This window comes from Podarcis liolepis, assembly GCF_965112155.1.
Source record: "Podarcis liolepis genome assembly, chromosome: Z".
NCBI classification, from domain to species: Eukaryota; Metazoa; Chordata; class Lepidosauria; order Squamata; family Lacertidae; genus Podarcis; species Podarcis liolepis.
This window is the reverse complement of record NC_139570.1, coordinates 18,147,434-18,170,915: the sequence shown is the minus strand read 5'-3', so window position 1 is coordinate 18,170,915 and position 23,482 is coordinate 18,147,434. Positions and strand designations below refer to the sequence as shown.

The 23,482-nt window shown below is 46.6% G+C and overlaps 1 protein-coding gene and 1 long non-coding RNA gene across 3 annotated transcripts in view; one reads left to right on the top strand and one right to left on the bottom strand.

Moving 5' to 3' along the window:
- Positions 1-3,998: 3,998 nt before the first annotated feature.
- On the bottom strand, positions 3,999-11,724 carry LOC310698101. Its single transcript, XR_014521304.1, has 3 exons — positions 8,545-11,724; positions 7,408-7,825; positions 3,999-5,557 (listed from the first exon to the last, which is right to left on the bottom strand). It is a non-coding gene; the product is annotated as an uncharacterized lncRNA (long non-coding RNA).
- A 7,280-nt stretch (positions 11,725-19,004) lies between these two features.
- Positions 19,005-23,482, top strand: part of BCORL1 (BCL6 corepressor like 1) — a 46,536-nt gene continuing 42,058 nt past the window's right edge. The window contains exon 1 of one of the 2 annotated variants that reach the window (XM_083484609.1): positions 19,005-19,425. The gene's annotated coding sequence lies outside the window, so the exon portion shown is untranslated. The remainder of the gene's footprint in view (positions 19,426-23,482) is intronic. The other variant, XM_083484600.1, reaches the window with a different exon arrangement.

Sequence of the window (23,482 nt, the reverse complement as noted above, 5' to 3'; positions counted from 1 at the left end):
AAGGAATTTTTTTATAAAAACAACCAAATGCAGCATAAAAGCAAACTCCATGCAGGGAATCATTAGGAAAGGAGCCACCAACACAGCCACCAATATCCATTTATTGATACAAATCTACGGTGTAATTGCACTTGGGATACTGTGCAGAGTTCTGGTCACGGCACCTCAAGAAGGATATCACAGAGCTGGAAAAGTGCAAGCAAAATGATTAAGGAGCTAGAGCAAAGGCAAGGGGCAAACGGGATAAAAGGTATATATAATTAAGCATGGAATGGAGATAGTGGACAGAAAGGAACTTGCCTCCCTCTCGTAATACTAGGGCCCACCCAATGAAGCTGAATGTTGGGAGATTCAGCACAGACAACAAAGAAGGATTTCTTGACAGAGCACATTTGCCTTTTTCACAGCTGCTGAAAACTGGGTCGACATTTTCAGCGAGCTATCTACTACAACCTCAAAGACTTGCTCCTCCTTGTCAATCACCACCAGTTTAGACCCCATGAGCATATGTATATGTGAACTTAAGATTATTTGTCCTGACTTGAAGCACTTTACACTTGTTTACCCTGAACTACATTAGCCATTTCTGTGGGATAACCAGCCTTATATAACCAACCTGCTTAAGTCTACTTAATTGCATGAAGGGGTTAATACCATACTGCAAGCTATCCTTACAGGCTTAGCTCACCTTGGGAGGAACAGGTCAGGCATAGGCAAACTCGGCCCTCCAGATGTTTTGAGACTACAACTCCCATCATCCCTAGCTAACAGGACCAGTGGTTGGGGATGATGGGAGTTGTAGTCCCAAAACATCTGGAAGACGAAGTCTGCCTATGCCATAGCTGTCAACTTTTCCCTTTTCTTGAGAGGAATCCTATTTGGAATAAGGGAATTTCCCTTTAAAAAAGGGATACGTTGACAGCTATGGCCTATGCCTGAACTAGGTAGACAACCATTGTTCCCATTGAGTCTACCAGAGAAGCTCATTGTGTGAGGAAGTCTGAGCTCGCTGCAGAAGCTCAGATCACACGGCTATTACAAGCCTCTGTCGAGCTCCTATACCAATAATTTAGGGACTTTCACTGCTTTGCAACTAAACTTTTACTGCCTGTGCAACCTTTTCTGAATGCTATATGGTAAAGCACATGAACCTGAGCTTTTGAGAGTGTGTAAGTAAACCATTTTTAGCTTACAAAATGAATAGTCCTTTTCTATGCTAGGGGAAGTGGGAAGCTTTGGAAGGAACTTGGAAGGGCTTATTTTAAAGGTCTAACAGCCCATATATCCATGCTTTACTTTGGTGCATTTTTTGTGATTTTAAATCTCTGCTGGGGTTCTCTCATCAAAGAGTACTTGCCTCCAACTTAGATCTTGGTATCCAGGGAATTATGCTTTCTATATACCTATTTTTTAACTTGAACCAACAATTTTAACTGTCAATTTGCTCAATTTGGAGATATATTTTAGGAGATCTTCGCAATCCCTTATTAATGACCCTGAACAGCTCCGTATCATAAGCAAACTTGGCTACCTTACTGTTCATCCCTAACTCTATATCATTTATGAACAAGTTAAAAAGCACCGGTCCTCTCCAGAAAACCAAAGACTAGTTCCAAAGGTTTCTACTAACTTGTGGACTACTTAATAAGAATGTGTTTCACAGATGTATAGTTAAAAATTGAGGTGCATGTATGAGAATACTGCTTTTCATAATGTATTTGAGTGGAGTTTCCAGGGATGTTGTCTTTGTCCATGGAGTTTTCTTGGCAGGGAAACTGGAGTGGGTTGCCGGTTCCTGCTCCAGGTGGATCATATTTGGTCAAAACTCTCCACTATGACCTGTTCATTTTGGGTGCCCTGCTCGGCATAGTTCATAGCTTCTCTGAGTTATTCAAGCCCCTTCGCCACAGCAACGCCAAAGAAGTGATGCTTTTGAATTATGGTGCTGGAGGAGACTCTTGAGAGTCCCATGGACTGCAAGAAGATCAAACCTCTCCATTCTTAAGGAAATCAGCCCTGAGTGCTCACTGGAAGGACAGATCCTGAAGTTGAGGCTCCAATACTTTGGCCACCTCATGAGAAGAGAAGACTCCCTGGAAAAGACCCTGATGTTGGGAAAGATGGAGGGCACAAGGAGAAGGGGACGACAGAGGACGAGATAGTTGGACAGTGTTCTCGAAGCTACGAGCATGAGTTTGACCAAACTGCGGGAGGCAGTGGAAGACAGGAGTGCCTGGCGTGCTCTGGTCCATGGGGTCACGAAGAGTCGGACACGACTAAACGACTAAACAACAACATCCAGGGAAGTAAAAAGTAAAATAAAATAGGCACAGGTCCCTGTATCAATCCTTGGTGGGCTCCATTTTCTACATCCTGCCATCATCATCATTTGCTCCTATGCTCTACTTTCTGTTACTTAAACAGTTCCTGATCAATACCTCACCTCTCATTCCATGATTGCTAAGTTTACTCAGTTTTTGTTAAGGTACTTCGCTGGAAGCTTTTTAGAAGTCCAACACATCAGCCACATCACCTCTATCAGTATGCTTGCTGACACTCTCTATAGGTTATGAGACAGGACTTCCCCTGGCAGCAGCCATGCTTGTTCTGCTTCAACAACACCGTACACAGTGCTATTTTATCTTTAACAACACTGTCCGTCAGCAAAATACATTAACTAACCTATAATTTCCAGAATTCCTCCTGGATCCCTTTTTCAAAAATTGGTATTGCATTGGCTACTTTTTAGTCCTTAGATATGAAAGCTGACACTAGGGATAAGTTACATATTCTTTTTGAAAGACCAGTAATTTCACCTTTGAGTTATTTGAGAACTCTCAGGTGGATACCATCTGGACCTGGAGATTCATTGGTTTTTATTTTGCCTATTAGGTGTAAAACTTATTACCTACCACCACTGTTTGCCTCAGTTCCTCAAACTACCTTTCTGCAAAAGTTACTTCAGACAGAAAGGTTTGTCTTATATCGTCTTCTGAGAAGACAGATGCAAGAAGACAGATTCAGCTTCTCTGCAATAAGTTCCAGGACACCCCAAATGACATGCATATTGTCTCCTACAAGGACTGTTAAATTTAGAAACCTTTATTACGGCAGAACATGAGCTTTTAATAACTAACACAGGCTTTCAGACAGATGTTTATGTTTTATTTTGATGCTGACTTAAATTTCAGTGAGTTATGCAGGTGTGCATTTGCGGCATTCTGGAAAGCGTAAGGAAGGTGATCATGCTTTAAAAGGACCGAGGTTTTGAACCAAACATCTGGATCGATCTGCTTAGAAGAGTGAAGAAGTTGTGGCTCTCCAAGTGTTGCTGAACTCCCAGTTCCCACCCCACCCCCAGCAAGCATGGCCCATGACCAGGAATGATGCAGTATGCAATCTAGCAACATGAAGGGTCACATCCCAGGTCTAGTATCTAATGACATGTACACATTAGCAGCTTAAAATACAGGAAGGTATTTTCCCACACACATACACACACTGTGTTTCAAGCTGTGTTTTATGTTGCTGTACACACCATTACCTGCTTCCCCCCCACATATTACCTGATTTGTTATCCCAAACCTCCAAAGTCCTATTCAATGAAGCTGTCAACTGCACATGCACTGCCATTTGTGCATGTATAATGGCTTTTTGAAATGTATCAAATAGCAATATTTCTCAAGAAGATACAGGATGCAGATGGATTGTGGCAAACATCATGTGCGCTTGGTTTCAGAAACCAGTGGTGGCAGCCAGAGTAAACGGCAATGTGTACATAGCCTAAGAGTGCTGCTGCAACGCAAGCCTGTGCAGATGACGCTGTTTCTCAACTGGAAACCCACCTCTTCTCAAACCTCCTGATTTGGAAGGAGGTGGAACCGTGGTTACGAAATGGAGAGAGGGAAATGCATTTTGCAAACATTCAGAAATAGGATTTCCCTCCCTCATTTCTTCTTCTATCTCCACCGTGGCCAAGCCTTAAAAAAATATTATAGGGCTGCATTCCCACCCCACCCCCAGTTCAGCTAAAGACCAGGTCAAGCACAGATTATGAGCCCCTCTCCAACGGGGACAGATAATTGCAGCAGGCACAGAATGAATGTTAAATGAACTAGTAGGCTCAGGGTCATAGCTGTCAACCTTCCCTTTTTTTGCAGGAAATTCCCTTATTCCAGCGCCGCTCCTGCTGCTTCCAGCTGCTATCCCAGATTGTTAGATATCCTGTAGACTGTCCCCGGGACAGGTGAGGCTGCTGATCGCTTATTTTCAAATCTGAAAGTTGACAGCTATGCTCGGGGTTCACACCTTCCCCCACACAATTGGACTGACAACTATCACATGCAAATATTTTTACTTGAGAGAACTATAACACCGGGAAGGCTCTCCAAGGTTTAGTCCAGCCACCTGCTAGGGGCAAGATCTGCAATGCAAGGTATTAGCAATTGAACTGGGGCCTTCTGCATGCAAAGCATATACCCTGCCAGTGAGCTAAGACTTTTCCCAAATGGCAAGTGAAGTGTTTGCACACCTATGTGTGAAAGTGCCCTTTCCCAGTGTTTGGAGGCATTATACATCTGAATACCAGGTTCTGGGATCTGCAAGCATGGAAGACTGCGGTGGAGCGCAGTTCCTTCTGGCTGGTTTCCCATTAGGCATCTGGTTGGCCACTGTGAGAACAGAGTGCTGGACCAAAATGGGCCTTTCATGTACTTCCCATGTGATCCAATTCACACCAAATGCACCATATTTTATACAAAGAAATATGTTCCAGGTAGATAAGAGAGAACATGTGAAGCAGCTCCCCTCAGCTCCCCCAGTCTTAAGTTGCCTGGTTTCTAGAATGAGAGGTCTCAGAACTTGCTATTGGAGACAAATAACCAGAGCTTAGTCATGCTGGCCACATGACCCGGAAGCTGTACGCCGGCTCCCTCGGCCAGTAAAGCGAGATGAGTGCCACAACCCCAGAGTCGGCCACGACTGGACCTAATGGTCAGGGGTCCCTTCTGCAAACAAATGCAGAGAAGTGGGGAGAGAGAGAGAGCGCGCAAAGAATTTGAAGCTTTTAAAGAACATATATAAAAGCTACCTAAAGGATATGTATAAGATCTGCCTGATTTGTGTAATTTAAAAAATACAAAATCAGAATCACATTCTAAATAGCTTATTCAAGCCAGACAATCAGCGCACAGCAAATAACCGGGACATTTTCTTGCACTTTTTACGTCACCTGCAAGGAGAGATATTCTACCTGATGCACATCACTGGCCTGCTGTCCATCATTATTGCAGTACAACAGTGGATATTCAGGGCAGGCGAAAGGCAGAGAGTGAGTGGGAAATGAGATTCTCTGCTCTTGCATTCACTGGAAAGTAACGTGGCATCTTTAGCAGAGGGTGAAGCTGCACTTGTAGGCAGAGGCTTCATGAATTAAGTCTGCGCTCGTCAGACTGCAGGTGGGAGTATTGCATCCACTTCTGGTCAACACATTTTAAGGATGGGAGCATTTGTCAACAGGAAGGCAGCTAGGATGGCGAGGTGGTCTGGAAGCCAAGCCCTATAAGGAATGGTTGAAAGAGGTATGTCATGTGGGAAATGGAGGAGGATTTGGTTTCAATTGCAGCAGAGGATGGGACTAGAAACAATGGGTGGAAACTCATAGGGATTCATAGAATCATAGTGCTGGAAGAGACCACGAGGGTCATCTAATCCAAAGCCCTGCAATGCATGAATACTGCCCACAGCTGCCTTGTTGGCTCAAACCAACAAACGTCTGGCCAACAGCCAGATGCACTGACCCTTCTCACCAAAGACTCCCTTAGAAAGCCTACAGCACCCAGTATTCCCAAGCAGTCTCCCATCCAAGTACTAACCAGGCCTCACCCTGCTTAGCTTCTTGCACATTTTAGTTCAACATGAGCATGGCACTGAGAGCTGCATTCCCTTCTGGGCAACCCTCCAAGGACCACATGACAGTGGTGGGTGGGACCATAAGAAAAAGCAGGCAGAGCACGCATACAAAATTTTGCCTTTCTGCAGTAGTCCTTCATCTAGGCACATATATTATCAGGGTTCAGAGACACATTCCAGCCCTTGCAAAACTACCTAAGGAATAAAATGGAGTGTACTAATGGGTGTCACTGGAGAGAGTGTGTGGCCTTGGGAGAGTCCCAAGGGCCAGAAAGACCAGGAACGGACACATCTGGCCCATGAGCCTGAGCTTCCCCATCTCTGCATTAGGAGGCTGTGGAACAACTTGCTTTGGAAGGTGATGGGGCCCCTTGGTGAAGGCTGGGTGGCCATTTGTCAGGAATGTTACTATGCTAGAGTTCAGGTGTTACTGGACCCAACTTCCATCACACCAAGTCAACAGAGCCAACGATCAGGGTTGAAGGGGAGCTGGAGTCCATCCACATCTGGAGGGCGAAACCAGTAGCCAACACCACCTCCTACAGACAATCCCACAAATTATATGTGTGAAGGCACAGCAACCAATGTGCAACAGGGATACATGCGTGAATCAGAAGTGTTCCCCAAATGCTCCAATGTTATTAGTTCCCAATCTCCCCTTTCCATGAACCACTTGATAAGTCTTGATGATTTTTTTCCCTGCCTGTTGTCACAATTGTAATGTGTCGTGCTAACATGCTGCATGGTTTTCTATTGTATTTTTATTGTTTTGTGGGGGCTTTTTTGCATTATGATCCTCATTCCATAGAATTCAAATTCTAAAATAAAATAAAATACAATATAAGAAATAAAAAAGCCACAAAGATGCAATTAGAAATCAATATGAGCATTTAATGTGGAAATGCCACCGGCCACCTGAATGCAGCTTGTGGACCAATGGTGGTCCTTAGACCACAGTTTAAGAACCCCTCCTCCAATGTGCACACAGCTTAGTTACAGTTACAGATAGGTAGCCGTGTTGGTCTGCCATAGTCAAAATAAAAAAAATTCCTTCCTTCCAGTAGCACCTTAGAGACCAACTAAGTTAGTTCTTGGTATGAGCTTTCGTGTGCATGCACACTTCTTCAGATACACCCTGTATTCAACTAGAATAAGGCTACTATTCCATATAATAAGGCATACTATATCCACAGCTACTAGCCACGATGGCTATAGTCTACCTCCACTGTCAGAGGTGTTATGCCTCTGAATACCAGTTGATGGTATTCAGTGTATCTGAAGAAGTGTGCATGCACACGAAAGCTCATACCAAGAACTGACTTAGTTGGTCTTTAAGGTGCTACTGGAAGGATTTTTTTTTTTTGACAGCTTAGTTAGTTCACTAAGCATCCCCAGAAAATTAAGAATGGTATATTTTCCTGGTAGGTGTGGGACTCCCTGACCCTTCTCTCTTTTTTTGACAATTTTATTCTCTTTATAATTACATTTACATCCCACCTTTCCTTCAAGGAGCTCCAGGTGGTTCTCTCCATCCTCAGTTTACCCTCACAACAACCCTGTGAGGTGGGCTTAGGTTGAAAGATGGATGGTACCTAGTGAGCTTCACGGCTGAGTGGAGAAGTTGAGCTCTGCTCTCCCAGGTCCTATTCTGTTCCTCTAACCATCATACATGCTGCACGGAAGAACACCAGCGATATGGATCGTTGTTTTACCGCGCATTTAAATGTTTCTGCCTCCTTCTTTTAAATGTACTCCAGCGCCCTGCCCCTGGCAAGCACTGATCAAATAAATAAATAAATAACCAAGGGAGAAGCACGGCCACGCGGTTCTTAGCGTCACATGTGGAAAGAAAAGCCTCCGCTTTCTCCGGCGTGCTACACAATGATTCCGAGGGGCGCAGAGAGGAATGCACATTCTGGCGGAGAAAAAGAAAAGTGAAATAAACACGCAGCTTTTGCAAGCAGAGCCGGAGGATGGAGTAGTTAGTTGCGGAACCTCCCTCCTTCCCTGCGACCGCTCGATCTGCTAATGCCAGCCCCTCGCTATATGTTTCTCCGGCTCCGACACACTCACAAGGCCCGCCGCCTCCCCACCTTGCAGGGCGGGTGGTGCCGGGGGAGGGTTCACTTGCGGCAAAGGCGAGCGGAGCGGCCGCAGCAGAGCCTGCCTGGCCTACTTTGCAGAAGCAAAGCGCGCGTCCCCTACCAGCTTCGCGGAGCAGATTGGCGGCGGCGGCGGCGGGGTTTAGAGGGAGAAAGCAGCCACAGCCCAAAAAAAATTTGCAAAGAAAAGAAAGGGAGTCGCTTCCCGTTCTTTGGTTTGCCGCCCTCCCTCGCTGCGTGCTCACCCGGATACCCTCCACCCTCTTCCCCGACTACACGTCGGGCAGATTCGCAACCAAGACGGCCTTTACTCAAGGGGAGAAACGCGTGTGCCGGAGCCGCTCCGGAGTCCGGTTTCCACCAGGGTCAGAAGCGGCCGTTTAGAAAAACACAAACAAACGCCGCGCTCACGCCCTTAGGCGGCGGACTCCTCCTCGCCGTCTCCTGGAGAGAAATGCAAGCCAAATCACCCCCCAATCCTTCCCTCTAGGCCATGCACAGCCGCTTCACACATTACACACGTGTCGTTTACCTGGAAAGAAAAGCGCTTCCTTGCAGGCAGTAGCGTGCGGGCAACTCGCATGTATAAATCGTCAGTGATTTCGTGCCGTCGAGGATAGGTTGTTTTTTTTTTTGCAGGATGCCCCCTTCGTCACCCCCGTTCGTCCAGCCTCACTGAACGTCTGAAGTGGGGACGCAGTAATGTTCGAGCCGCGGCTTCTTTCACAGGACCCACAAGAAAAATGAATGCGTTCCCTAGCCACGAAACTAGGTACACCTATCTCTATTCTCTGTGTCCCCACTTTGTGTCATAACACCGCGCACGTCTGCAAAGCATTTGCGGGAGCATAGTTAAAGGCGACTTTGCCCGCTGTGGTAACGAATGTTTGGCGGGGTGGGGGCAGTTGACAGTCACGAGTGCAATTTGCTGTAGCCGCGTAACTCTAGTTTGACCGAGGCTTCCCTTGCAGGTATGCCAAATGCACGTGTGTGCTGTCATACCATGTGACGTTCGACATGTGGGTAGCCGTCCCTTTCCCACAACCTATTTCCCACAACCTGCTTTCTGCGATGGAAGTGCAAAACATGGGAAAGGAGCCTTGGGCTTCTCCGGGTCAGTAGACTTCAGCCTTCTCAGACCCAGGAGCCACTTTTAACTCAAACATTTCTTAATCTTTTTTTTTTTCGTTTAGGCGAATCACCAGTTCATTAGGTAATTTCAGCCTTGCCTAAAAATGCCACCTCCAGACTTGTAAGCCGTGAAAGTGAGGGTTGCTCCCGTGAGAGCCCTTTTGTTGGTGTTGGTAGAGAAAGAGGCTAGGATTAGGAATTGAGTAGCAAGAGAGAGAAAACTTTGCTTATAGGAGGTGTTCTGCTGTTCCACATTTCTCAAGGAAGAGTCCAGGAGTCCTGGCTTTACAAAAGCGCTTGCTCCTTCCTACTCCACCCGGAACTGAGGTTGGGCCACCAAAGCTGATTCAAGGTTTGAGTAAAAAAAGAGTGATAAAATGATGGGTGCTCTGCTCTGCAAGGTTGCTCAACCCTTTCTGACCGCCGGAGTCTCTGCAGCAGCTTGAAACCACAGACAGTGCCGCTGAAATTCAGCAGGATGGGTCAGGAAATATGGCAAGGAAGGAAGGAAAAACAGGTTGTGTGGAGGCTTGGCCAGGGTAGCCAGACAGGTGGAGACAGGACAAAGCAGGGAAGAACCATTTATGGCTTTGTCATAGGAAGCTGTCTTATACCGGATTAGCCCATTGGTGCATCAGCACCGCCTGGCAGTTGGCTGTCTGAGGTGTCAGGTGGAGGACATCCCCAGCCCTACCTGCAGATGTTGGTGATTGAACCTGTGGCCTTCTGCATGCATAGCAGATGCTCTACCGCTGAGCTACAGCCCTTCCCCAACATTCTGTGGTGCCCCCATGTGCTCCCAGCCATACCAATGAGGCTTGCACAGGAGAAGTTCCCTTAGTGAATTGTGGCCTCTTACCTTCTCTTTGCTGTATGCTAGGGAAGCTTTTTGTGACCCTTGGTCCTGGATTCCTGAAATGCAGCCTCTGAAAAAAGGGGGGTTGTGTGTGTGTGTGTTTTATGGCCACATTACCACATGGGGAGGATGTTCTGCTTGTTACGGCTGGTTATAGCTGAAGGTGGTGGTGGTGGAGAGCTGTTTGCAACATATTTGGAGGGTGCTCCAGATTTAGCTGCAAGTAAATCCTTGTTGCTGTAAAACTCTGGACCAGGAAACTTTGAATTATTGGAGAGTTTGACGTTCCTGCTGGAGTAGTTTAGCAAGCTCCGTTTTCTCTTTTACGAAAGCCATCCTGTGTGTGCTTTGGAACAAAGCAGCAATCTGGCAAGTTGAGGGAACTGTGTTAAAAAAGGAGGGGGGGTTGTCTCATTCATTCCTAAGGTCCCCACCCTCTTCTGCCACAGCCCCTGTGTCTGAGGTCTGAAAATTCCTAAGAACTTAAAATGCACTTACTGTTATAACAGTAAATAATAAGATCGCTTACACCAGTGGCTTCCCATCTATTTCTTAACAGACTGCTTGAAAATTGCTGAGGGTCTTGGACCACTTCAGTGAGTTTTCTGCCTGTAGTAGCTGTGCTAAATGCTGTATAGTTTTAAACAATACTTTTATTGCTTCTTTCGTTTCTTATCTTGTATTTCATTGTAGTACAATTTGCATTCCATAGAATTCAAACTACAATACAATAAGATATAATTTTTTTAAAGTAGTTAAAGTACAATTAAAAACCAGTATGAATATTTAATATAGACATGCCACAGCCACCTGATTGAAGCTAGCAGACCACTGGCAGTCCACAGACCATAGTTTGGGAACTCCTGACTTGTATCAACTGGGGAATTTTACTCATGGCACCACACTCTATATAATCCAGTGTTTCCCAAACTTGGGGCTCCAGCTGTTTTTGGACTACAACTCCCATCATCCCTAGCTAGTAGGACCAGTGGTCAGGGATTATGGGAATTGTAGTCGAAAGCAGCTGGAGACCCAAGTTCGGGAAACACTGATATAATATTACAGGCAGTAACCCCAAAGCACACATTCTTTGCTCCTGCTCTGCACTGTGGAAAGCCCTTCCTTCTGCCATATGCTCCCTCTGCCAAAGTGATTTATCAGTCAGTCCCCCTTCCCAGGGAACTCTGGGAATTGCAGCTCTGTGAGGGGAAAAGAGGTCTCCCTATCTATTTTTAGCACCCTTAACAAAATACAGTACAGTTCTATGATTCTTTGGGGAAAATTGTAAATGTTTAAATTGGTGTGATACTGCATTAAATGCTTCTTCTTCTTCTTCTTCTTCTTCTTCTTCTTCTTCTTCTTCTTCTTCTTCTTCAGCGATCGCTCGTAGCCGAGTAAGATTGTCTTCCATAAACACGGTTTTAACAATGAGTCCGTAAGTGACTGTGGAGGCCAATCCTGGATCCACACGTCCTTCCACAGTGGGGACATTGGTCTCCAGACGGGAGTTTATCACGGTGTGGATTTGCCAAGCGTGCCTTCCTCTTAGCACATTTCTCTCTTGCTTCCTGAGTTCAAGTGTCTTCAAAGCCCATGGCACCTTTGGTAAAGTCTGTTCTCCAACTGGAGCGCCAGTGTTTCCCAGTTGTCAGTGTTTATACTACATTTTTTTAGATTTGCCTTGAGACAGTCTTTAAACCTCTTTTGTTGACCACCAGCATTACGCTTTCCATTATTAGGTTCGGAATAGAGTAGTTACTTTGGAAGACAATAACCAGGCATCCGCACATGACCAGTCCAATGAAGTTGATGTTGAAGATTCTGCATAGTGCAGATGTGGCCATTCTTGCACAGGGATAGGGAACCTATGGCTGTCCAGATGTTGTCTGAATGCAGCTACAGCTCTGATCACCCCTGACCAATGGCCATGCTGGCTAGGACTGATGGGAGTTGAAATCCAGCAGCATTAAACATCTGGAGGATCACAGGTGCCCCATACCTGCTCTAACCACCATACCCCATGGGTTCTAATACAGGAAGCATAAGAAACTGCATTATCAAGCTTTGTAGTTCAGTCCACACTGACTGACAGCAGCTGTCAAGGGTCTCAGTCAAAGGCCTTTCTCACCCAGTCTATTTAGAACTGGAAATGCCACAGGCTCTCCCAAAGTTTTGATATCACCAACCCCAGCAAGTCTGATTTTAAATCTGATCTAGTCAGACAATTTATTTGTGAGGGGGAAGCAACGATAAAGCTTTGTTGTTAGCTTGGCATGATAACCACATGTAATAGGAAGCCCCACTATGCAATGGCCACATTTCCAACCCAGAGAATTACCAGTATATAGTTACCTGTAGTTGGCAGTTTATATGGAATGTACCACCTAGTCATCAATTTTGTATAATTCTCTGCAACTGAAATTTTGACAGTGGAGGAGTCAACAGAGGGAAGGCAGAAATGGCAGATGCAAAGAGAAGAAATAATGAATATATGCAAACATAGGATGTACTGTTCCTACATGTTACCTGGGAGATCCATGTGACTGGCTGCTTCCAGACTATTGCTACTTTATGAGTAGAATTCAGTTGTGCATGGTCAGATTCAGGTTGCATAATTAAAGTGGATTTTGTACCCTTGTACAATCAATCCACTTTTTTAAAGGATTTTTTTTTCAGTAAGGAAAGTGTTGTGAAAATGCACTGAGAAGTTTGAGATTATAACTGCTTGACCTAACTTCATGGTGCAAACAAGTAAGCCACCATAGGGCTGGTGTGCAGAACTCTTTCTGGTATTTTGAATTACTATAACATTATTAGTTTACAAAGTTTTGATTAATTTGTTGCTGTTGTTTGCTTTATTTATATGCTGCTTTGTTTGGTATTACAGTGATCACAGTGTTAGTCATTTTTTAATGCTGTTGTAACTATTGTGAGCTGCTTTGAGCTCAACATTTGGGAAAAGTGGGATACAAATATTAAGCCAAGTAAAATCAAATAAAAAGCAGCATGAATGTTCAACTCTAGTCTTCTAATATTGATCTACTTGTAAAGGAAGTTATGCAGAGCCCAGTTTGGATCAGGCCCATATTGTGGGAGCAAAAGATTAAGCAGCTGGGGTGTGTGTTGGGAGGATACAATTCCATTCCATACCCTGCACCAGTTCCCCTTCCCCAATGCAAATTGCACCTGCAAGAATTTGTTGCTCAGCTCTTGCTCTGTCTTTTATGTTTCCCCCAATACAGCTAATATCAGGTGGCAGGGGCTAGGATTTGAAATTTAGTATCGGTATAGGGAGGGCAGTCCTGATCAAATCACCTCCCACTCTACCCATGATGCTTTTAGGAAATCTAAACAGAAATCTGCTTTACATGCAGTCTGAGGCTTTCTGGCAGAGTGGTTTGTTTCACTACTGTACCAAGTAATCACACACCTCTGGGACGGGAGACAAAAGTGTAGGCTTTGTTTTGTTCCATTTGGCAGGGGGCGAAACTTGACTTCATTTCACCCGGGTGAAAGACCCAGTTTGACACCTCCCATTGCGCATTTGTGTGTGTGCACGCACAAACACACACACAGAGGCTGGGAGCCTGGCTCCTCCGGAAGCTTCACCTGGGGCAAAAAACCTGGCTAGACCCCTGTAGCCATGGCCCTGCATTTGGTGAAAGTGCTGCAGCTCACCTGTGTGCAAGAAGTCCCCGGTTCTATCCCCAGAATCTCCAGGTAGATCTGGGGCAGACTCCTGTCTGAAACCCTGGAGAACCACAACTAAGAGAGTGCTGAGCTACATCAGCCAATGGTCTGACGCAAGGCAGCGTTCAATGTTCCATCTGCACTACTCAGATCTCATTTGGAGTATTGTGTTCAGGTCTGTGGGTCACACTATTAAGATGGTGATGTAGTGATGGCCACCAGTGTGTGTGTGTGTGTGTGTGTGTGTGTCAGTAGGTTTAGACTGTAGTACTGATAACACCAAGGTTGCAGGTTCAATCCCCATATGCAGCAGCTGCATATTCACAGTATAGTAGCAGGGGGTTCGACTCAATCAGTGTTTTTCAAACTTGGGTCTCCAGTTGTGGTTGGACTACAACTCCCACCATCCCTGCCCACTGGGATGATGGGAGTTGTAGTCCAACCACAGACGGAGACCCAAGTTTGCTAAACACTGGAACAGATGATCCTCAGGGTCCCTTCCAACTATGATTCTGATTCTAATTTGGATAGAAGAAGAGTAGAAGAGTTTGGATTTGATATCCCGCTTTATCACTACCCGAAGGAGTCTCAAAGCAGCTAACATTCTCCTTTCCCTTCCTCCCCCACAACAAACACTCTGTGAGGTGAGTGGGGCTGAGAGACTTCAGAGAAGTGTGACTAGCCCAAGGTCACCCAGCAGCTGCATGTGGAGGAGCGGGGAAGCAAATGCGGTTCACCAGATTATGAGTCTACCGCTCTTAACCACTACACCACACCGGCTCCCCAGCTCAAGAATTGGGCAAATTCATGGAGGATGGGGTTGTCAATAGTCACTAGCCACTGTGGCTTGGCTCTGCCTCCACAATTGGAGGCAGCAATGCTTCTGAATATGCCACTTGCTGGAAACTACAGGAAGGGAGAGTGCTATTGCACTCAGGTCCTTCTGACAGTCTTTTCACTTTAGTTTCTGGTTAGCCACTGTAAAAATAGGATGCCTGATTAGCTGGGGATATTGGTCTGCTCCAGCAGAGCTGCTGTTATGTACTTCTGAAAGCATTTTCATTTGTATTGATCAAGTGACTAGCAACAAGGTTATTAACCCAGGTGCTCAATGAGGTAAGTGGGCAAGCTTGAGACCTGCTGTGTTACCAAATGGTTCGCTTGCTCTAGAGATGAGAGGTCTGGTATGCCTCTGAATATGCATTGCTGGGAATCACAAGTGGGGACAGGGCACAATTGCGCTCAGGTCCTGCCAATCCAGCAGGGCTCTTCTTCCGTTCTTATAAACAGATTGGAATAGGTTAAGAGGGAAGCAATGTAGATGGTCAACAGTATGGAAAGCAAGTTATTTCAGAAAAGATGAACAGAGTTTGGTATGATTAGCCTAGAGAAGAGATGACTGGGAAGTCAGGGGGCAATGATTACCACAGCAACATGACAGCAGTCTTCAAGTATCAAGTTGTCGTTGCTTAGCCGTTTAGTCGTGTCCAACTCTTCATGACCCCATGGACCAGAGCATGCCAGGCACTCCTGTCTTCCACTTCAGCTTGGTCAACCTCATGTTGGTAGCTTCAAGAACACTGTCCAACCATCTCGTCCTCTGTCGTCCTCTTCTCCTTGTGCCCTCAATCTTTCCCAACATCAGGGTCTTTTCCAGAGAGTCTCCTCTTATCAAGTATCTGAAGATAATTACTCTCTGCTGCCCAAGAGGGCAGGGCAAGAAATTGCATAGACTTAAGTAAGAGGAGGGTGAGTTTTGGTTGAATATTAGGAGATGCTCCTTTATGGTCGGAGCAATTTGACATTGGAGCAGTTACTCGCAGGGCTTGGGGGGCACTAGAGGACTTCAAGGAGAGGCTAAGAGAGACTGGCCCAAGGCCACCCAGACAGCTTTCCGGCTTGCTGGAAACTCGAACCCTGGCTTCTCAAGGTTCTTACCCAATAGTCTAATTCAGGGATGTGGAACCTATGGCTCTGCAGATATTGCTGGACTACAGCTGCTGCCACCCCTGACCATTGGGTGTACTGGGAGTCCAGAAACATCTGGAGGGCCACAATTCCCCCATCCTACTCTAACTATAGAAACATAGAATTGGAGAGCCAGTGTGATATAGTGGTTTAGAGCGATAGATTCGTAATCTGGTGAACTGGGTTCGCGTCTCTGCTCCTCCACATGCAGCTGCTGGGTGACGTTGGGCCAGTCACACTTCTTTGAAGTCTCTCAGCCCCAATTACTTCACAGAGTGTTTGTTGTGGGGGAGGAAGGGAAAGGAGAATGTTAGCCGCTTTGAGACTCCTTAGGGTAGTGATAAAGCGGGGTATCAAATCCAAACTCTTCTTCTTCTTCTTCTAGAGTTGGAAGGAACCCTGAGGCTCCTCTGGTTCACCCCCCAGCAATCCAGGAATCTCAACTAAAGCATCCATGACAGGTGGCCATCAAAATTCTGCTTAAAAGCCTCCAAGGGAAGAGAGCCCACCATTTCTTGTGGGAGTCTGTTCCACTGCCAAACTGCTTTTACCGTCAGAAACTTCCTCCTGATGTTAAGTCAGAATCTCCTTTTTCTGTAACTTGAAGCCATTAGTTCAGGTCCTAACCTCTGGAGCAGGAGAAAACAAGTTTGCTCCATTCTCCAAGGGACACCACTTTAAATGTGGAGTCTCTTATAGTAGCAGTTTTAAGAATGTAAGAAGAGCCCTGTTGTATCAGACCAAGGCTCTTTTAGTCTAACAACCTGTTTCCAAGAGTAGCCAGCCATTTTTTTTTCAAGGAAATCTTTGTACCTCTCCATTTGCCCCCAGGATCTCAGATATAGAGGTACACTGCAACTGCAAATGGAGGTTCAGTTTTCAATCATGCCTAACAACTATTAGCCATTATAGTTATAATATTGTGCTTTAAATTGCACTGGGAATCACTCTGGGGTAAGAGTTTGTGAAGGGAAGTGTGTGATTGTCCTAAATAAATGCACAAACCTTCCATGGATCCATCTATCAGAACTTGCCACTGTCTTATAACCCACCACACATGCTAATGCTGATACAGTAGAAAAAATATTTCAACATGGTACTGTTGGGTTTGTGGACCTTTCTCTCTCCCCCCCCCCCCCGCGTTCTTTTTCTCATGGCTGTCCTCTCAAGAACCCTGTAAGGCAGGTCGCTTTCATTCCCTTTTTGCAGAAGGGGGAGCAAAGGTCGAGAGATAAGTGACTTGCCTAAACAAAGCCATGGGTCTGAGGCAGAGGTTGACGCTCCCTTTCCTGACAGAGGCTTCTGTGCCTCTATAAAGCCAAAATCCAAAAGGCTGTGCTTCTCGTGGCAGTAGTTCCAAGACACATAAAACACTACTGGTTGAGTTTCCAGCTGTCATATTACTGCTGCAGCCTCTGTCAGGAAAGGAGTTGAAAGTACACCAGCAAAAAGTCTCCCTTTTATTGTTTCCCAGCAATCTGGGCTGCTTTAAACTCTGATCAACAAGATGATAACTCACCTCCTCCGTGGGAATGAAAAATGCACCTTTGATATTGGCAAATGTATTAATAGGGGAAAGTAGTCATTAACAGAAACTCCAGTATGAAGGTGTGTGCTCTGCATTCCCATGGAGAAAGATGAGTTGTCAGCCATAGAGGTGAGTTATCGCCTTGCATGGCAGCCAGGAATTCAGCACAGGACTGTTTCTCCATCAATGCACATTTATGCTGAAGAAAAGCTTGCCCTGTGGAATATCCACCTGTTGTGTAGCTGCTGAAAGCGAAAGGGCCCTTGCCAGGAAGAAGAAGGAAGAAGTTGCCAGCTATGCCTATCTCAGTTCACTGGCAAATAAAAGGCAACTTTATATTCTGCTCTGAGAGCATCACCTGTTCTTGCATGACCCCTGAGAAACACAGTTCTATTCCGTTAGGGAACTTCTCCAGGTAAATGTTGCTGCACACCAGCGGCGTAGCGTGAGTTGTCAGCACCCGGGGCAAGGCAAGTAATTTGCGCCCCCCCCTCTAACCCCTAACCTGCCGATCTGAGGTGAGTTGCCGCTGGCGCTGCCGCCCAAACCACGCCGCTTGCCCGGAAGAGGAGGGGGGCAGAGAGGCGAGGAAAATGCAATATGGCCCAGCAGCTGCAGCAGCAGCAGCGGAGGCGGGGCTGTGAGGAGGGGCTGCCTGGCGCGTCCTCCGCGGCCCTGACGCTCGTGGCTGAGAGCCGCTGCCTGCCGGCGCCTTCAGCCCGGACGCGCGCACAGCTCGTCGGTTCCACGAGACATGGGGCTCTGCTACAGCCTGCGCCGGAGGCTCTACCGCGACTCCGGAGGCAGCGAGCGCCCCCCCCCAGATGTTGCGCCCGGTGCGGCCGGCACCCCTGGCACCCCCCACGCTACGCCACTGCTGCACACTCGGCTTTCCAGGAAGGAAACAAGGGTCCCCTGGCAGGGGAGGGTCTGCTTGCCCTAGGGCAACCTTGGTCTGCTCTCAGCCAGTCCACCACCTATCTTCTTGCTTACAAGCGGAATGGAGTAGCTCTGCCTGTCGCTGGCACCAGTCACCACGGGCAAGGGGGAGACCACCCTGGGCTCCTAAGAAGCAGAAGTTGCAAGAAGCTTGCGTCCCTCTCCCCGCACCGCCCCCCTCCCTGCCCTTCCCAAATAGCACTCAGCTCCAACTGACAGTTGCTCCAGGATTGCAGAGCGGAAGCACTGCTGGTCCCATTTATCAGTCAGGGGACTAAAGACCGCTGGGTTGGGTGGGTTTGAGGCTTGTGTATATAACTCTCTCTGTGTGTGCATTATTGCTGTCTATTGCAAGTTGTGCTGGGGACCATTGGGGTTTTGAAAGGCAAGGTAAAAACATATTAATTAAATGATAATTAACAAATAAGGCAGAGGCCACCCACTTTCCCTTTAACTCTGCGCTGAGCAAAGAAGGTACCCGTGACTCCCAAATCGAATGCCGGCTCGGGTATGTTTGTCTGAATCCCTTAAAAATGAAACAATTCTCTCTTTGCTCCCTTCGTGTAGACATCCTACTCGACGAAGAACTCTGGACAGCTCGAAACCTCGCCACTGTTTTTGTGACATTTTGGCTGGGTCCTAATACAAGCACCGCCCTGCTGTGGATTTTAGGGTTAATCGGAGCGCGATTCGTATTCTTCTACTCCTCCCACCAAACCCCTCAAATTTTCAGATTCGTGCAATCTGAGAACTAGCCCCTGGCTAGTTCAATCACCATCCTTTTGTTCTCTTTGCCTCCCCAAGAAGCGATCGACACAAACAGAGCCTAACCCGGCCGTTCAAGAACTTTTGATAATTTAGGGGCTTGAGCGACCCGTGTAAGGAAAGAGAGAGAGGCTCGTTGCGAATCCGAAAGCTTGCCGCACTTTGAGAGAAGCAGCCAGAACCGATCTCCACATTCCGAGCCTCCCTTTTGCGCGTGCGGGCGTGTTGAAGTCCCGATCGGTTCACTCCCCGCTTCCTCCTCGCCATCCCTCCCTTTCACACGTTGCTTCGGCCCCGCAGACCCCTCCCTGGCCATCTTCCCCTAAACTCCCACAATCCTTTCTCCGAAAGCCAATCGCACGGTGGTTGCTTGCGTACATTCTGCCACAAACTCCGCCCTCTTCCCTCTTCACGCGACCAGCCTTTTTCGCGGAGGATGCGGTGGCGCCGAGGCGATCGTGCCCCACGGACGCGTTCCGAAGCCGCTGGAGGGCGAAGGTGGGAACACGTGTTTGTCTGCCATTGTGCCGCATGAGGTAATCCTTGCACACGACCCGGGAAGTAACACATTCCGCCGCTTAGCTTGCACGCACCGCACTCGGCTGCGTGTGTGTGTGTGTGTGTGTGTGTGTGTGTGTATGTTTGCATGCATGCATGCATGCATGTATGTGTGTGTGTTTCTTCTAATGTAGAAGATCGTGCAACTTTGCAGAAAAGTTTCTTGTTATTGGTCAGAATAAGACGCATAGGAATAAAATGTGGAGCGAGGAAAGGGAGCACTGGAATACCTGTGAATATAGGCTGGGTTTTCGATGGGGTGTGCAATCTTACGTATGTACAGTGCAATCTCGTGTATGCCTACCCGGAGGTTATCCCCGCTGAATTTAATAGGATTTGCTCTCAGGAAAGAGTGCATATATATGTGTGTGTGTGTGTGTGTGTGTGTGTGTGTGTGTGTGGCATTAAAAATGCAATTATATATATATATATATATATATATATATATATATATATATATATATATATTTGCATTTTTAATGCCACCTTTTCTACAAGGAGCTCAAGCTGGCACACTTAATTCACTTGTGCCCCCCCTATCCTCACAAGAATCCTGCGAGGTAGATTAGGTTGAAAGAGAGATCCCACATGATCATGAAGCTCATTGGGTGACCTTGGGTCAGTCACTGCATCTCAGTTTAAGGTACCTCACAGGGTTGTTTGGGGGATTAACTGAGGAGGAGGAGAACCATTAACCATTAACCGCCTTGAGCTCCTTGGAGGAAGTGCTGGCATATAAATTCGACAAATGCATAAATAAGTAGATGAGTTGGGATTTTAACCCTGGTCTGCCTGGTCCTAGCCTGACATTATGACAACTGCATCACACTGCCGTACTTACCTGTGCCCACTTACCTGAGAGCAAGTTCGCATGGAACTCAGTGGGGTTCTGAGTAGACATGCATGGGGTTGTTCTGTCACTTAATTTATTTTAACATTTATGTTATATATTTCTGTGACAAGTATGCTCAAGGTGGCTTGCAGAATTTGAGTGTGTGTGTGTGTGTGTGATGAAGCGAGTGAAAACCCAATTGTTGTATTCAATATGCAGCGATAACAGCATCGTAAGAGACGCTAGGGGAGGGAGGGAAAATAAAACTGCCAATAACATAACACCGTTATACAAATCTATGGTGCAGCTGCACATACAGTGTTGAGTTCTGGCTGCTGCACCTCAGTTGTAGAAATTGCAGAGAAAGGTTCAGTAAAGAGCAAGTAAAACGGTCACAGGGCTGCAGCAATCCCACGTGAAGTAAAGCTTACAATATTTTGGGCTTTTTAGTTCAGGGAAAAAGGCAGGTTACAGGGGACATGACGGAGTTGAAGAATATGTATGGGGTGAAGAAAGTGGGTACAGTAGAGACTTTTCTCCCTCTCTCATATTGTTAGAACTTGGGACCATCCAGGGAAGAGGAACGTTGGAAGATCCAGGACACACAAAGTAATAGACTTCTTCATAAAGTGCATAGTGAAACACAATGGAATTTGCTGCCAAAGGATGTGGTAATTGCCACTAATGTGGCTTTAAGGTGTTTACACAAATTCATGGAGGATAAGGCTTTCAGTGGCTAACTAGCTCCGATTCCTATATTCTGCCTCTGCTGTAGGGGACAGTCATACACTGAGGAATAGCTGTTGCAGGAGAGCGAGCACAAGAGCGCTTGTGCGGTTCACTTCCTGCTTGCAGGCTTCCTATAGTCCTCATTCTGGATAGGATGGGCCTTTGGTCTGATCCAGTACATAAAACACATTGCTATATATAGGATCCCTGACCATTAGGTCCAGTCGTGACCGACTCTGAGGTTGCGGCACTCAACTCGCTTTATTGGCCGAGGGAGCCAGCGTTTGTCCACAGACAGCTTCCGGGTCATGTGGCCAGCATGACTAAGCCGCTTCTGGAGAACCAGAGCAGCGCACGGAAACGCCGTTTACCTTCCCGCCGGAGGTGTACCTATTTATCTACTTGCACTTTGACATGCTTTCGAACTGCTAGGTTGGCAGGAGCAGGGACCGAGCAACGGGAGCTCACCCCGTCGCAGGGATTTGAACCGCTGACCTTCTGATCGGCAAGTCCTAGGCTCTGTGGTTTAACCCACAGCGCCACCCGCGTCCCTTGCTATATATAAGCTGTAGTTAAAACAAATGAAAATAAAACCCTGCCAGAATAACATCACTTTGGGAGCTTGTTCAAAAGCGGGCAGAAACAGAACCCTCGGCAAGGTACTTTCCTGTTTCAGTGCCGCAGCTGAAAAGGCCATGCTATGTTGTCCCTGCCAATTGCGCTGTTTCCTCAGAGGGGACAAAGAGGAGTACCTTAGAAACAACATAGACCTGAGAGAGGTCCAGAAGTTTCTCTTTGCTGCTCACCATGGACTGCCTCAGTTCTGAGGTGGCCCTGAGCAAAGTGGGGAACTTCTGTCACTAGGCCCTGGTGAGATTACTTGGTTGTGCCTGCAGGAAACTTTACTCAGAACACAGCCAGACAGTTGATTTTAGCTGCCATTTTGATTTGCTGCAGGATGCTACATTGTTGGCATGGGTTGAGCGAGGGAAATGGGAGCTAAAGTCAGCTATGTGGTGCTGCTCAGAGCCACCCATTGATGCTGGGAGCTGACACTGGCCATTCTTCTCACATGTGGTTCCTGGAACTCAGCAACTGAGACCCTGGTCTTGCTGTAAGTCTCAAGTCAGTATGGACTGGGAAAATAGGAACTGGTCCATCTATCTATATCAATAAGTCTTCTCCAGAGTTTCAAACAGGAATCTCTCCCAACCCATGCTGGGGTTTGAACTCAGGACCTTTTGCATTCAAAGCAGATGCTCTGCCGCTGAGGCACAGCCCATTTCCCTGCAAATCAATATCTCCCTTATCTTAAGCTCTTTCCCAACATGATAACTGAAGCAAACAGTTGAAACTGGAAGTATACTTGGGGCTAGATTGAGGGGCATGTGTCACAGCTGACTGCCAAACCTCAAGGGGCAGGAGTGAGGGGATCAACACATAGTAGAAACAGCCCGTTGAAAAGCTGGCACCAGTGATGTTCCCGGTCAGCGTTGCATTCATGTTGCTGTTGTCATTTTGGTCACATCCGCACCACACCTTTAAAGCACTGTGATACCATTTCAACCGTCATGGCTTTCTCTAAATCACTCTGGGGATTGTAATTTGTTAAGAGTGCTGAGAGTTGTTTAAGGGGCCTCTGATTTCCCTCACAGAGCTGCAATTCCCCTACGATTTCCCTCACAGAGCTACAGTTCTCAGAGTTCCTTGGGAAGAGTGAATTTTAGTTCTTTGAGGGGAAGAGGGATCTCCTAATGAAGTGATGGCCAAACTCAGCCCTCCAGCTGTTTTGGAACTACAGTTCCCATCATCCCTGACCACTGGTCCTGTTAGCTAAGGAGGATGGGAGTTGTAGTCCAAAAACAGCTGGAGGGCCAAGTATGGCCATCACTGTCCTAATGGCTCTCACCATCCCTAACAAATGACAGCTCTTGGGATTCTTTGAGGGGAGGGAAGCCATCACTGTTACAGTGGTATAACAGTGTTTTAAAGGTGTGCTGCCGATGTAGCCTTAGAATCACAGAGCTGGCCCTGACTTTCTGCAATGGGGCTGTGTATACAATATTCCTTCAGAGCAAAATAATTTCCTCAAAGAATTCTGGGCACTTTAGTTTGATAAGGATTGCGGGGAATTGTAGTTTACCCCTCACCAAGTTACAATCCCCAGCAATCCTTAACAAACAAAAGTGCCTGGAATTTTATGAGGAATCCCCAACAAGACTTAACAAACGATAGTGCCCAAAAGTCTTTGAGAAAGAGAATGTGTTTTGAATGTGCTTTAAAGGTATAGTGTATACACAGACTGAATCTCTAAGGTGTCACTGCATTCACACCATACATTTAAAGCACATGGATTTCCCCAAAGAATTATGGGCACTATCATTTGTTAAGTGTTGCTGGGGATTGTAGTTCCCTGAGGGGGTAAACTACAGTTGCCCATAAATCTTTGAGGGAAAGAATGTGCTTTCAATGTG